Source organism: Drosophila elegans, unplaced genomic scaffold, assembly GCF_018152505.1.
Source record: "Drosophila elegans isolate 14027-0461.03 unplaced genomic scaffold, ASM1815250v1 contig_814, whole genome shotgun sequence".
NCBI classification, from domain to species: Eukaryota; Metazoa; Arthropoda; class Insecta; order Diptera; family Drosophilidae; genus Drosophila; species Drosophila elegans.
Window position 1 is genome coordinate 18,593,795 of NW_024546167.1, and position 15,294 is coordinate 18,609,088.

General features: G+C 32.7%; 1 protein-coding gene across 6 annotated transcripts in view; it reads right to left on the bottom strand.

Annotated features, from left to right (window-relative positions):
* The window catches only part of LOC108147939, an 89,714-nt gene that overhangs the window by 49,791 nt on the left and 24,629 nt on the right, over window positions 1-15,294 (bottom strand). For 5 of the 6 annotated variants that reach the window (XM_017274723.1, XM_041710538.1, XM_041710539.1 and 2 more), the window contains one exon: window positions 9,816-9,934. The gene's annotated coding sequence lies outside the window, so the exon portion shown is untranslated. Of the gene's footprint in view, window positions 1-9,815; window positions 9,935-11,726; window positions 11,742-15,294 lie in introns of those variants that run through there. The other variant, XR_001774537.1, reaches the window with a different exon arrangement.

The window sequence follows — 15,294 nt, forward strand, 5'->3', positions numbered from 1 at the left end:
GAGCACGCAGGTCACCTGCTGATGCAGGACATCCACTTTTGGCCCCATCCTCCACATTATTAGCTAATGGCCAAATGGCATTCAAAATCAAGGCACACATACGCCATGTGGTACGCCGGCCAGCCCACGAAAATTTCCCTTTTAATTTTATTATTTTCACATAAATTTGTGTGTGCCTGTTTCGACTGTAGTTAGTTTTTTGTCCTTTTACGCTACCCTCCTTTTTTTATTGCATTTTAATGGAAATTTTTGTGGGTAACATGCATGAAATATTTTGCTATTCTTATGCGCACAAGTGAAATAAAATTTCATTACAAAAATTAAATAATTTAATTATTTGCTGCGTTTTTCGGGGTTTGTCATGCGGCTCAATGGATCTTTTTATAGGAAAATTGCGTTTTCATTTATAATTTTTTGTTGTCGTGTCCCATCAATTTTGGTTAAAGGAGGTGTGGTCATAATGGTCATTTTGGCTGATTGTCGGTTGGTCAAAGAAAAATAGTTTCAATGCTAGAAGATAGTATTAAGTTTGGGCATTTCTAGACACTTTATCGCTAAAGGTAATCGAAATGAGATTTTAATCGGCTTATTGATAAGATAAGTGTTGAACTAAGTTGTAGTTAATGTTTGTTTATGTTTGGGTTCTTACTGAAATTGCATATAAACATGGAAATTTTCACATTTCTATTGTTCGAATGTATTATTGTTATTATAATATTATTTCGTATTTTTAAACCGTTATACGGCATATATACACAACATTAGGAATTAAATCACAAATAATTGTAAAATTTGTAGCTACTATTAGTTTTTATAGCTTCTCCTGTCATTATTTTATAGGTTTCCTCTTTGTTGTTTTCTGCTGCCATATTTGAACATTTAACTATTATAACAGTTTTCTTCCCTTACCAAATCTAGCCAAACAAAAATATGATAATAAAGTCAAGAAAATGAACGCTATATTTATGCCTATTGAAAGAAAAAAAAATTCATTCAAATTAGTTCCAAGAGGAGAAATGATGTGAAAAACAAGGCAGTTGAAAGGGAAAGGAAGTGCCAGGCAATCCAAGCCGAAAAAACGAAAACCGAACCAGAAAGCAATCCAATCAGACGGAATGAAATGTGCAAGTGAAATGTGAAGGCGGGAAAATCGCTGACTGGGGGAAAAGCCAGAGAAATAGGAGCAGAGGAACTACTATATTGAGCCTATGGAGCTAGGAAGCAGGAATCCTGGCGCCTACTGACGACCCATAAAAATAACACAGCACAAATCTCATCTATATAGTTTATATACATTTTTGTATGTGTGTATTTCTATTCCTTGTTTTTTTTTTTGCTTTTCTCATGCGCTTGTTTTTAATCTTTGACTTGTTTTTCGCCTACTTTTCTGTGGCCCCAGACAATGTTATTGCATTCTGGCGACGCTGACAACTTTTTTTTTTTGGGGATCTGGTGAGGCGTTTCGAGGGGTTTTAATGGTTAACTCACGGCCCGAATAATATGTATATATACACCCACATATCTGTGTCTGTGGTGCACTGTGTCCTTTGACATTGCCCTTAGAGTATTCTGTTTGTGACATTTGTGGGAGATTCCTTATTTTTGGCCTGCCCCCGCTGACGCCAGTTGGCCATTAAATTGATAAGCGAAAGGCCAAAACAAAAAAAATATAGAGCCAGCAAGAATTTCGCTTTGGCTTTCCCCAAACTGCATGGAGGGGTGGCCAAGAAAATAAGGGGAGACTTAACTCGATGCCAGTCGACTGATAGCTAGAATTTTGTGGAAAACGGGGGAAACTCTTCTTAAGAGGGGTGTAAATGGGCGTTAATAAGAAATGGTCATAAAGCTGACTAACAGTTGGGTGTAAATCTAAGTCACACTACCTTAAATGATATAATTTAAATGATAGAGAAAATACCAAAATAATGTATTTAAATATATAAAACATTAAATCAAATAGGTACACAACAAAGCCACATGCTTGTAAGTACATTATATTTCCTTAGAAATGCAAGTAAAATGTAATCAATAATTAGTAAGCTATTTCATCTTTAGCTTAATGAAAAGAAATAAGGTATTATATAAGAAATAAGGAAAAAAAGACAATTTATTTAACGAATTTAAAATGTGTTTAAGTAAGTTTTTGTATTTAAACATTTTAACATTTTAGCTTTAACTGCTTAACGTACTTACTTATTTTTTTTTAATTTTAAGTGTTTATTTAAGTTTTTATTATATATTTTTATAAATGTTTACCTTATTAACCACACGTAATTTGCTTGTTCTTCTTTTTTTTTCTGAAGTAAATTTTTCAAAAACATCAGTAATACAAAGTTTTTTTTTAATTAAATACAATACATTTTTTATATCATAGCCCAGGCGAAAACCAATAAAACAGTCAACTGAAATGGGAAAACAAAGCTCTCCACTTAGATGTTTTTTAAAAGTTTTGATCAAGAGAGGGGACACTTCAAAAAACAACTTGCCAATAAATGTCAAAAATATAAAATGGCAATAAAACAAGGCTGTCAAAGGCAAAAGTTGTACTGACAGTTCTCAAGGATCTGGGGTCCTTGCAGAAATCGCACAAAGACATTAACATGTGGCACACATTTCCCAGTAAACCAAAAGCCAAAGTCAAGGCAGGAAGCGAAAGTCAATGACAAAATAAACCAGAGGGATACAAAAGACTCAATTTCAATTGAGATTTTGTTTTTTTTTTTTTTGGGTGGAAGGGGCGCAGTTATGGTAGCCAATACATTAAGTACTTTCTGGACTAACTTAGCCCCAATTCTCGTGGCCAGCCCCTCACAAATTGTCGCCTTAATAATGCCAATGACAACTACAAACAACAAGGACAATTGACAGAAACTTATCCCCCAAACAACATAAAGAAAAAAAAATGTCGGCTGATCAATAAGGATAATGAGTTTTTGGCTTTATATTGTGGGGGTTTTAAAGCGAGAGGGATGGAATTAAAGTGGCTAAAGATTTTGCTTTTAATTACTTTCAAAATTACTTTCCGCCATGCATAAAATCTTTATCTTACTTAGTTTATTGATATTTTATAATAACAATACAAAGTTAAGTTATTTCATTCTTAAAAAATTTAAAGTAATTATTTATTTATTTTTTTTAATTTATTTGGATTTATAATGAAAATATTACGCTTGAATTAAAAAATGAATTTATCAACTGCCAAAATCTCTTATTTTTGCCAATTAAAAGAGAAGAGAGCAAAAGTACCTAAGAGTGCATCGGGTTTCGTCAAGTTGAACGAAAACAAAAGTGTGCTGCGCATTCGTTCAGTTGGTTTGCAGCTCGAATAAGTTAAGTCGTTAGGAATTCAACAATTTTCGTAGGCAATAAATTGCATACAAAATTTAAAGTTTCAAATTAACATTGTAACATTTGCTAACCGATTGAAATGCGGAAATGTCTTGAGATTTATGTGCTGATGATGTGTCTTTCAGAGATTTTCTCAGGCCCAAGTTTGCAGTCATACGTAACTAAATAAATGCGCGTGTGTGTATATATTTTGCTATATAATTACCGGTTATTGTACGCTGAAGCTGCGTCGACCTTACGCACAAAATGCGTGTTGTGTTAACAAAAAAAAAAAAAATAAGTCTCAAGCCCACATAAAGCCAACCAATTTCAGGCCTCTCACATAGACAAACTCACTGACGCTTGGCAACACAAATGTTTGAACAAAAAATGTATTTCTGGTTTTTTTCGGGGCTCTAGTATTTTGGGCCTAAAAACTCAGAAACTCAAAGCCCAAAGCCCAGGTCGAAGAAACAGAAAACCGCACGCAGAATTTTATGCGCTCGGCAAAAGATTTTGATTTCGCTGTCCCCATGTCTTCTGTTTTCTGTCTTTTGTCCTCTGTCTTTTTTCGGCCCCTCGTCATTCGCCATTTGCTTTGGGATTCATTTTCGTAGATCTAGTCATAGGCTTCTATTCCTAAAATTCGGCTATGGTGATATGGCTGATGAGCTTCTTCGAAGACTTTTGAAAAATAACAGAAAAATGTATACTATATGTTCTAAAATTTAGGTTTAAGCTGTTAAAATCTTCCAAAGTATCAAGATCATAAAAAATTTCGAAATTCTTTAATAAATGATTTAATTTACAGCTTAAGTTGTACAATTGCTTTGAATTTAAAAAAAAAAAATAAAGTCCACTAAAAATTACAAAATTCATTAAGAAGTGCAGATTGTTCAAAAATCCATATGATTCCAAGCAAAAAGCTTCGTAGACGCATAATTTTTAGTTGTTTTATTGGTTGCCTTCGAGTGCCATGCGCCTATAGCTATGACTGTATATGTATGTGTGAATTGTATCTGTGACCGAATATACCGTATCTGTGTGATTCGCCTCTATCTCATAGCTTTGTTCATGTGCGTAACGCATTTTTACGCTCTCCATCCCGCTCCAACGCATTTCGTTCGACAAAAGCTCTAAAAATTTATGAAAAAAAATTAACGAATCTTTAAATAAAAAGAGCAACAACACCTACAAAATACAACTACAAAACAAGAAAGAAAGCAAACTTCGGCAAGCCGAAGTTCATATACCCTTGCCGCTATTGCAAGAATTTAACATTTTTGAAAACATTAAAATTATGATTTACTGCGTATATGTTTAAAAACATTGAAGCTATGATGATTAGCAACTCAATTATTTGATAGTTATTTTATATATTTTTATTATTTCTATGGGAGCTATATGATATAGACGTCCGATTTTGATAAAATCTAAACCATAATTCTGAAATATTTAACCATTGCTATATGTCGAAGAACTGAACAAAAAATTAAAAAACAAAAAAGTTATAATTTTTTTCATTTATTTTTCCGATTGTTCCTATGGGAGCTATATGCTATAGTCGTCCGATTTTGATATAATTTAAACCGTAAATCGGAAATATTTTACCATTACTAAATGTCGAAGGGCTAAACAAAAAATTAAAAAACAGAAAAGTTATAATTTTTTTCATTTATTTTTCCGATTGTTCCTATGGGAGCTATATGCTATAGTCGTCCGATTATGATGAAATTTAAACCGTAAATCAGAAATATTTAACCATTACTAAACGTCGAAGAACTAAACAAAAAATTAAAAAACAGCAAAGTTATAATTTTTTTTCATTTATTTTTCCGATTGTTCCTATGGGAGCTATATGCTATAGTCGTCCGATCCGGCTCGTTCCGACTTATATACTACCTGCAATAGAAAGACAACTTTTGGGAAAGTTTCATGCAGATAGCTTTAAAACTGAGAGACTAGTTTGCATATAAACGGACGGACAGACGGACAGACGGACATGGCTAGATCGACTCGCCTAGTGATGCTGATCAAGAATATATATACTTTATAGGGTCGGAGATGTCTCCTTCACTGCGTTGCAAACTTCTGACTGAAATTATAATACCCTCTGCAAGGGTATAAACATAAGTCAACCCAACTCAAGGTTATGTTCAGGGCTATACGCACCGCATCGACAAACGAATTTCAGTCGCTTTTTTTTCGTTGGCAGTCGGATTTTCGGTTAGTGCGTTTACGCATTTTTTCAGCGACTTTATATATATGTTTTTGCTGACATTTTTTTGTGTAGTTTTTGCAGCTGCTAATCAAAATGCTTGGCTGTAGTTTATAAATCCCCAACAAGCTTGCTTTTTTTTTTTTCTGTGGGGTTACGCATTATTTACGCAACTGATTTGTATTTGCAGTGCAAACTATATACAGTGCCTGGCACTAACTATGTAATTATGTACTTATATCGTATGCTATATGTCTATAGCAAGCCCCATTCAATTAGCTTTACAATTAATATGTTCGTTTATAAAGGCAACAGTTAGAATTTCATATGGAGGGGTTAATTACATTTTGAATTCAGACTTTTAATTGGAATGACACAGGGAAAATATGAGAATTCAGGTCTGGCATTCAATTAAAATTCTAATTAACAACATAATACATTTTTTTCAATGGTGCAGTAAGATAAATTCTATCTATATTGATTTTGTACACAAGATATTAAATTTTGTTATAATTTATCTATCGGAAGCTTACAAATTAAGTATACGTATATTTTTAAAAACTGCATAACATCTTCAAGCCCTTAATTTTCTTCAGCCAAAATTGTATTGGTTATATTACTATTTAAATTTACCTATAATTTTGAATTTCCTGGAATTAAACCACAAATTACTAATCCAATTTCAATTTTAACTATCCAAACGCCCAACTAAAAATCATATCTAATGTATTTCCTGTAACTTAACTTCCCAAACACGAACTTTCAACATTTTTTCGATGCTCCAAATATCAATTAAAGTTTACACGCTTAATTACAGTAATTTAAATCTTGTTTACCTGACCCCGCCATTTATTGAATTTTATTAAGCGCCTCCAAAGTCGTGCATAAACCAAGATTGGCTTCCCTTTTCCTCGGTCATAAATCGGGTTCCGAATCATCATGTAATGAAATGCATGAGATCATAAAACTTGGCCAAACAAAAGCTTCAGTTAATCGAATGGCGCATTAAGTAAAATTTTGATATTGATACCAGATACACAAGAAAAAACCAAAAACGACTCACGTGCATTGGACATTCAAACGGTTTTTAAATGGCCCTGCACTGCCAGAGGTCACAAACCGAAACCAAAAACCAAAAAAAATCCATCAAGAGGCCAATCGAATGCCAACCTTGAAAACAGCCGACAGGTTACAAGTTTACGGCTCAATTTAAATATTTTAACAGCTCAGGAAATGGAGGGACGCAGTGCTTGAAAAATCATTGCACGCTACAAATTTTGGTAACAACCAAATATTTTTAAGGCGTACACCAGTCAGGTGTTCAGACTCCCAGATAAATTATGTTAAATATTGTACATTCCTAATTGAAGCTGTCCATTTATAATGTGTTGCAAGTTAAAGGGGAAAAAACGGAATTTAAACGTTCATTCAAATTCATATTTTTGTTGTTAATCTATTAGATTCTTTTTAGCTGTTAGAGATAGTTTAAATAAAAATTATAACTTTGATATAGAACTTAAGAAAATCTAATAAGACGAAAAAAAATGCATATTTGACCTAACAATTTCATCTTCAACAAAATAAATACTTAAGATATTTGATTGGATAAACTATCACTGACTGTTTTTTTTCTATGAACACCAAATCAATAAAACCATTAAAAAATGCTTAGATCGGTATCAGAATTGAGTCTATATCAGTTTCACCTAAAGTTCAATTTGATTATCGTAGCTGTTAGACTATTTTAGCCTTCACCGATACCTTTGTTACACATTTTCTCAACGAAAAGCCATCGAAAATTATAAGATATTGTGTTGATCATTTTTCAACAGCTCTAATCGCGCACAACCAAAAAGATCGTATTTGAAAACGTGTTCGATGCTGAGTGCGGAAATGAGTAGGTCCGAAAAAAAAACACACACACATTTTATTGAAGGGCCTAAGGTCTCCAGCAAATACAACAATAAAATTAATTGATATACGCATTGATAGCAAAGAAACAACAACAACAACACCAAGATGTCGATTGTTTCTCTTGATTTTACTTCGTTGTTGAGGTTCCGATGTGAAGGGCATTTTTATGGGGCTTTTTGGAGAGCGAGAACGAGACAGCGCGATATGGGGGCCCTTAAGAAAAAATAATGCTCGTGTCTGTAATTTTTGAGTGTGTGTGCTGGTGTTCAAGGTCACTCATTTCTAGCTGCGTTTCCAACTGATCTGCGAACAAACAAAAAGGCAACAAGCAAAACTAAGAAAAACTTGCAGTCCAAACATCGATGAAGTCATTTTACAAATATTTTTCATTGCAAGGTCAGTTTCTTAAGAGGGTTTTTGAAGCTCGTTTTTTATAGTCATAGAATTGTTATGGGATAATTAGGTTAAATGGTAATCTTGTTAATGTTCTTAATCGTCTTAAAATCATGGCTTTCAAAATCCTTTAAAAACTAAATTTATTATGTGATTTTAGCTTTAAGAATGTGTAGTTTACCAAATAAAAACAGTGATAACAAATGTTTTAAAAATTTTATATCTTCATTTCTACAAAAAAATGAAACAATTTGTTTCAATAATTATTTATTTATTTATTATATTGTATATTTTTTATATTGAGTGTATAAAAAGTATTAATCGTTTGTTGTCTTACTTTCCAAATATTTTATAGCTACCCTATTTAAGGACTTACAAATGTTCAAGAAACTGTGAATTGTGCCTATATATATAATAAATATTTATATCAAAATAAATACAAATGACAGTGGTTAATTTTGATTTCTTTACAAGGGTTCTAATCTCATCGTTTAACTTTGTATATATTTTTTTTGATTTATATGATTACTACCGCTTGACTGCTGAAAGCTAATCTACAGTGTGTAATTCAGAACCCACCCATTTTGCGACTACATCACGACTGTCAACTGTAAATCAAAATCACATAACTCATGGAGACACTCGGCCCGTAATTAGTGGGTTTGTAATTAAGCTGTAGACAAGAGGGCCAAAAAACAATGCACTTGTTTAGGCCAAGACACGAAGGTCCCGAGCGCTAAAGAAATCCGCCCACGCACATGAAAATAAATATGAGCATATATATATATATATGCGTTCATTTGTCACCATTAAATGTCGTTGTCCAAAGCGGAGCTCAACAAATCAAAGTCAGATATGAAGTAGCCGCAAAAACAGAAGCTCAAAAGTGGGACTCAAAAGAGGGGATAAAATATACGCGGAGACAAAAGGGGAAAAGAAAATCGCGTGCTTGTCACACCTACAAAAATATGCAAAACAAAAGGCAAAAGTGTGAATGTGTAATTAAATTTTATGAAACATTTGTCTGTATGTGTCTAATTCCACCCACATCTTTCCCCCTTACAAAATTTCATGGGTTCCCCTCTTACGCCCCCCGAAAAAAACCTTTTTCAATTCATTCCGCGACTTTTGGCACGCCCGCCCAATGTCTCCTATTACCAGGGAGATATACGATTGCGGGCTGAATAAGAGTGTTTTAATGAGTATCTGTATCTGTATCTGTATCTGAAGGTACGCAAATAAGAGCGTGTTTTCCCCATATGGACGTGCTGCAATTACAGCGCCATTAGTAAATATTTTATTGAGTTATAGAGACAAAATATTCAATATATCTTACTACACTTAGTTTATTAATTAATATTTTATTGAACTATGATATTTTATTGAAATTTTTAACGTTCCATAGAAAATCAATTCAAGTTAATAAATTATTTAGTATATATAATAATAAGCTTAGAAGAATTTATAACAAATTTGTTATTTGATAGGTTTTTAAACTTTATTAAATCAAATTACTAGGGACAAATATATGAGAAAGTAAAAATATCTGACATAATTTTCTTTAAAGTTTATAAAACATGCAAAAGTACGCATACCAACCTAAAATATATAAAAAAAACTCAACTTATACTTTAAACATAGAACATAATCTAAAGTAAAGACAATTCCTTTTCCTTTTTAAACAAAATTATAAGCAATTTTTCTTTGTGACAAATTTTGTGGATATAATCTCACGCACATTTCAAAATAAAAAACTGCCATGCCAAGATCAGACCACCCCATAGACAAATACTATTCACCTTCCACCTCAATTCTGCTCTTACCGCAATATTTTGTCACTTGTGTCTGACTCTTAAGCAGTTCACTAAAAATAAACATTTAAAAATATATACAAAAATATATTGCAAAATTTATAGGCAGGCAAAAAATAACCGAAAAAGCATTAATCAAAAACCAAACTTACCGAAACATTTGACAGCTGTCATTCGAGAGGCGCATTTATGTCTTCTATTTCCTTTTCCAATTTAAAGTGCGTATCTTTTTGTCATGCACCTGACGCACTTTGCACACTGAAGTGGAAACCTAAAAAAATTCCAAACCCGTTGTTAATTAGCTTAAGCGGAAGTGATAAAATATAAGGAAAAAATAAAGAGAACCAGTAGTTGTTTATGTTTTTAAAATATGTACTTAAAATACTTTGTATACTTTCACAACCAAAATTATGTACATTTTTAAGAGTTCAATATATATTTTAAATATATCTTAAAAATTAATCGTTTGTCAAGCATTTAATAAACTCATTTCGTTTATAGATATTTCATTGCATTCTAATTTTCAAAAACTACTGGCTGATAATTCTTATCCGACTATTGACTCATTTCCGGTGCAATATTCGGCAAATCCAGATCCATCGAAATATGCTTCTACACCACATATAACATATGTTGAGATAAACCACTCAGATGTGTATATATATTTATCTTGACTATAGCTTTTGGAGCACCCCGCTGCGTTCCATTATCAAAAAAAAAAAATACAGCAAAAACGAAGCAGACGCGGATCATGGATCACACGCACTATGGCCTCGGGTTCCTCATAGAACAACATTCAAGGTTAGCGGGTTACTGACTTTGAAAATGCGATAGAGGCAATTTCATTCTCTTTTTTATACGTTTTTATACGTTTTTATTTGAATTTTTGTTTTTTGTTGCTGCCTTATGTCAGCAGCAGCCGAAATAACAACAATTTAATTGAGTCTTTTCGCATTTTCGATTCTTCAGCCGCAGTGCGTGTAGAACTGGCAAAAGAAATAAAAGCAACGAAATGTCATAGAGCAGAAAGATATGGTGACTGAGAGAGAATCGAGCAAAATGAAGGGAAACTACCAACAAGAGTATGTTCTTCAGAGTGTAGTGCTCGAATTTTAAGTACCATAGATATAATTTCCTTCAAAGAAAACTATATGATGTACATATCTATATATTATAAATTAATTTTTAAAGATATGAAATATTTTAAGTACAAATGGTAGGTAAAAATGGATGCAATATAAATAAGAAATTGATTTGTAAGGATATGAAATATTTTAAGTACAAATAGTAGGTAAAAATGGAAGCAATATGAATAAGAAATATGCCCTATATGTTCAGTAAGTACAGGGTACTCAAACTGAGGCACAAATAATAATGACAGGTAGTTTGCCTATGAGTTTCTGTAAAAGTGTGTGGGTTTGGGACGCTGCAGGTAGCGGCAGTTGTTGTTTACTGGAATAATTCTCATTGCTCTGCCTTCACACGCACTTTCGTAAACAACTTTTGGAGCCAGATTTTAGGTATTGCCTTTTTTGTTTAGTGCAAAATGGTTGCCGAGTTCTAAACTCTATGTATATGTGCAAGGGAATGAATTAAGAAGGGGGAACTATTATTTCTTTTTTTGTTGCTGGGCATCATGTGACGGTGATGAATGCGTGCCGACCAAAATGAATCGGAGTGAGCTCATTTTTAAAACAAATTGCGATGCTCTATGCGTTTAATGCCAACAGATGAAATTTATAAGGCAATTGTTCTAGGAAATATGGTGTGAATTTAAAAAAAAACTACTTGAAATAAATTATATTAAAAAGCAATAAAAGAAAACTACTTGAAATAAATTATATTAAAAAGCAATAAAAGAAAATGTTTTATTAACCAGCTACTTAGCTTAAGCATTAATAAAAGAAAACTATTGTTATACATGTCGTATGAGTGATTACACAGATTGAATAGCAGGAAAATCACGCATACGTCCTAAGTGTATGGATATAAATAATTCAAATATATAAAGTGGATATATAAAACATTAAATTAATCTAAGAATAAAAATAAAATATTCTTACTTGTTTTAGTTATATCTGTTCTTCAAGAGTTGAAACACTAACATTATTTGTACAAGTGCGTGCAAATCGATACAAAATAAAGGGCTTCCTGGAAAATTACTCATACGCCGCGTTGGCTGCACACACAAATTAGCGAAATAAAATAGAAAATAACAAACCACTTGTCCAAATGTCAAGCGTTGACTGCTTCGAAAGCCACCGAAATTCTCGCCACGAGGTTATTGCACTTTCTAATGCTCGAAAGAAACACAACAACTATAAAGCATAGAACAATCAGGAAAAAAATGGCAAAAAAAGAGGAGAAAAGTCAGTAGGCGACGTAGCGCAATTAAGCGCGGCAAAAGAGCTGCCCCTGTATTGGTGCAAAATGTATGAAAAAAATTCCACCCATGATCAGCATAAATACGCAACACGCGCACGCACACACATACGCACGCGTTTGGAAAAACACAAAATAAATAAGTAAAAGCAGCAAAAGCGCAACGAGAAACGCACAAAAGTCGAACCGAAGTTCTGTTCTTTTTTTTACGAACGCCTTCGGCTATTTTCTGGATTTTGTGTGTGTGAGTGAGTAGTTTGTTTTTATAAATTTGATGATGCAATACACGCATTTCGACGACGCCACGAAGCCAGCAACAAAGTTCGCAGTACAGTGGAGCTCAGTTAAGAAGGGCAACATTTTTTCTAACAACTTATTATTATCATTTAATGTACAGAAACTTGTTAGTTTTTAATTAAAGTCATATGGATATATATCTTTAAATGTTTGGTCTATTTATTTGATTTGTCTTTTAATTAAAATGTTTTAATTTATTATGACTGAGACATAAAATAATAAATCATTACCAAAGAAAATATGAAAAAAACTGATTTCACATATCTATTAATATATTGGTAAAGTAAAATATACAATTTTAGTTTTGAATCATTTGGTTTGGTAATCTACTAGTTAATCTTACACATTCTTTACTATGTCTAACTTCTTTTTCAGCTTTGTCCGTTCTTCATTTTTTTTATTGCTTATATATTTCTTTTGTTTTTCCTGCCTTCTTAACACGCACTCTGCACTTTGGTTTCAGAGACTTTTGTTTTTTTGTTTTCGAAATTCTAATTCGCAGCGAAATATGTGGGATTGGGTTTACCATTTGTGGGAGCGATGTGAAAAATTAGGGGTGTGGGGGGTGTAAAAAAACATTTCAGGGGACTGGTTAGCATGAATAATAGCCGCGATGGGCCACAAACGCACTAGAAACGATGGCGATTCATCAAAGTCCGAGTCGAACAAGTTTTTTGCATTTGAAAGATTGACAATAAAATTAAGAAACTATAAAGGGAAGGAGATGAATTTGGTTAGAAGATAGATAACTGCCGAGAAACTCAGGAAAAAACAAGAAAGAAAGCAAACTTCGGCAAGCCGAAGTTCATATACCCTTGCAGCTATCGCAAGAATTAAATATTTTTGAAAACATTAAAATTATGATTTACTTGCGTATATGTTTAAAAACATTGAAGCTATGACGATTTGCAGCTTAATTATTTGATTGTTCTTTTATATATTTTTATTATTTGTATGGGAGCTATATGCTATAGTCGTCCGATTTTGATGAAATTTAAACCATAATTCTGAAATATTTAACCATTACTATATGTCGAAGAACTAAAAAAAAATTAAAAAACAGCAAAGTTATAATTTTTTTCAATTATTTTTCCGATTGTTCCTATGGGAGCTATATGCTATAGTCGTCCGATTTTGATGAAATTTTAACCATAATTCTGAAATATTTAACCATTGCTATATGTCGAAGAACTAAACAAAAAATTAAAAAACAGCAAAGTTATAATTTTTTTTCAATTATTTTTCCGATTGTTCCTATGGGAGCTATATGCTATAGTCGTCCGATTTTGATGAAATTTTAACCATAATTCTGAAATATTTAACCATTGCTTTATGTCGAAGAACAAAGCAAAAAATTAAAAAACAGCAAAGTTATAATTTTTTTTCAATTATTTTTCCGATTGTTCCTATGGGAGCTATATGCTATAGTCGTCCGATCCGGCTCGTTCCGACTTATATACTACCTGCAATAGAAAGACAACTTTTGGGAAAGTTTCATGCAGATAGCTTTAAAACTGAGAGACTAGTTTGCATATAAACGGACGGACAGACGGACAGACGGACAGACGGACAGACGGACGGACAGACGGACGGACAGACGGACATGGCTAGATCGACTCTACTAGTGATGCTGATCAAGAATATATATACTTTATAGGGTCGGAAACGTCTCCTTCACTGCGTTGCAAACTTCTGACTGAAATTATAATACCCTCTGCAAGGGTATAAAAAACAATGAATATAAAATATATATGGCATATAGAATATATAATCCACATATCAGAACGTTTTATCATATTAATAAGAAATAATTCCATTCATATTTTTAAATTCAATAATCTGTTTGAATTCAAATGTTCTCCAGTTTCTCTCCAAAGTATTCCCAAAACATAGAACTTTTTTATTAAGCTTGTGGATCGAAAAATGATTTAATGCCTGACAAGATCCCCCCATGACCTTGAATAACCATAGAGTCCCCCCCAAAAATGTTATGTTGAGGTAGCAAATAGAAAGAAAGAGTGTGATAAAAAGGGGGAAAAAGGGGGAGGGGGAGAAAGAGAATGTATAAGAAATAGAAAACAACTTTTACTCGGGTTCTTTGTTATGATTAGCCATTCGCGGCGTACGCACATAAATTCTAATTTTACTTTTCGCACGCACACAAAAAACATCGAAAGTATAAAAAAGATCTATAGGTAAGTATGTTTATTTCCAGGCTAAACGTGTATTTAATTTGATTTTTTATGACCTCTTTTCTGGCCTATGAAAAATGAAAACTAAAACAATACTATCACTTTTCATTGATTTATGCCTACATTTATTTTACATTTATTAACAGATTTATAAGCAACTAATTTTAATTGTAGTTTTTTATATGTGTTCTATAATTGTATCTCTTTTCCCCCTATTAGTTTAAATTTATTGTCTCCCACGCTTGTGTCAAAATATTAATTTATGTTGATCATTGTTAATGCTGTGTCAGCAGTCATTGCACTCTGCTCAAAAGCAACGCCAAAAAAGGCAATAATAAATCGGCGCTGAAAAAAAAGATAATACTCAAAGCGAAATTTCGCGAAAGCAGAGGCAAAAAATTACCGCATCGTGCATAGAAAAGTTCATTGACTTCAAAGAAATCCAGCACATGTGTTTGCACAAGTCTGTGTGCCATATCTCTATATATTTATATGTACTACTATAGTATTGTATCTTGTACATTATTATTTTTTTTTTTTTGCCATGGGTTCGCTAAAGTTGTTGCTGGCCTGCACCAATCAGCATTAGAGCATTTCCTTTCCCAAATGCGAATCTCTATTCTTCAATTCTCTTTGCTTGTCCTCATTTTGTAGATCTCACACGATCTGCAGAAAGGTTGAGCATTTAAAAACAAAGATTCTTTTACAAATAAATGAAGAAAAAATAAATTAAATAATGTACAATATCTTTATCTTTAAA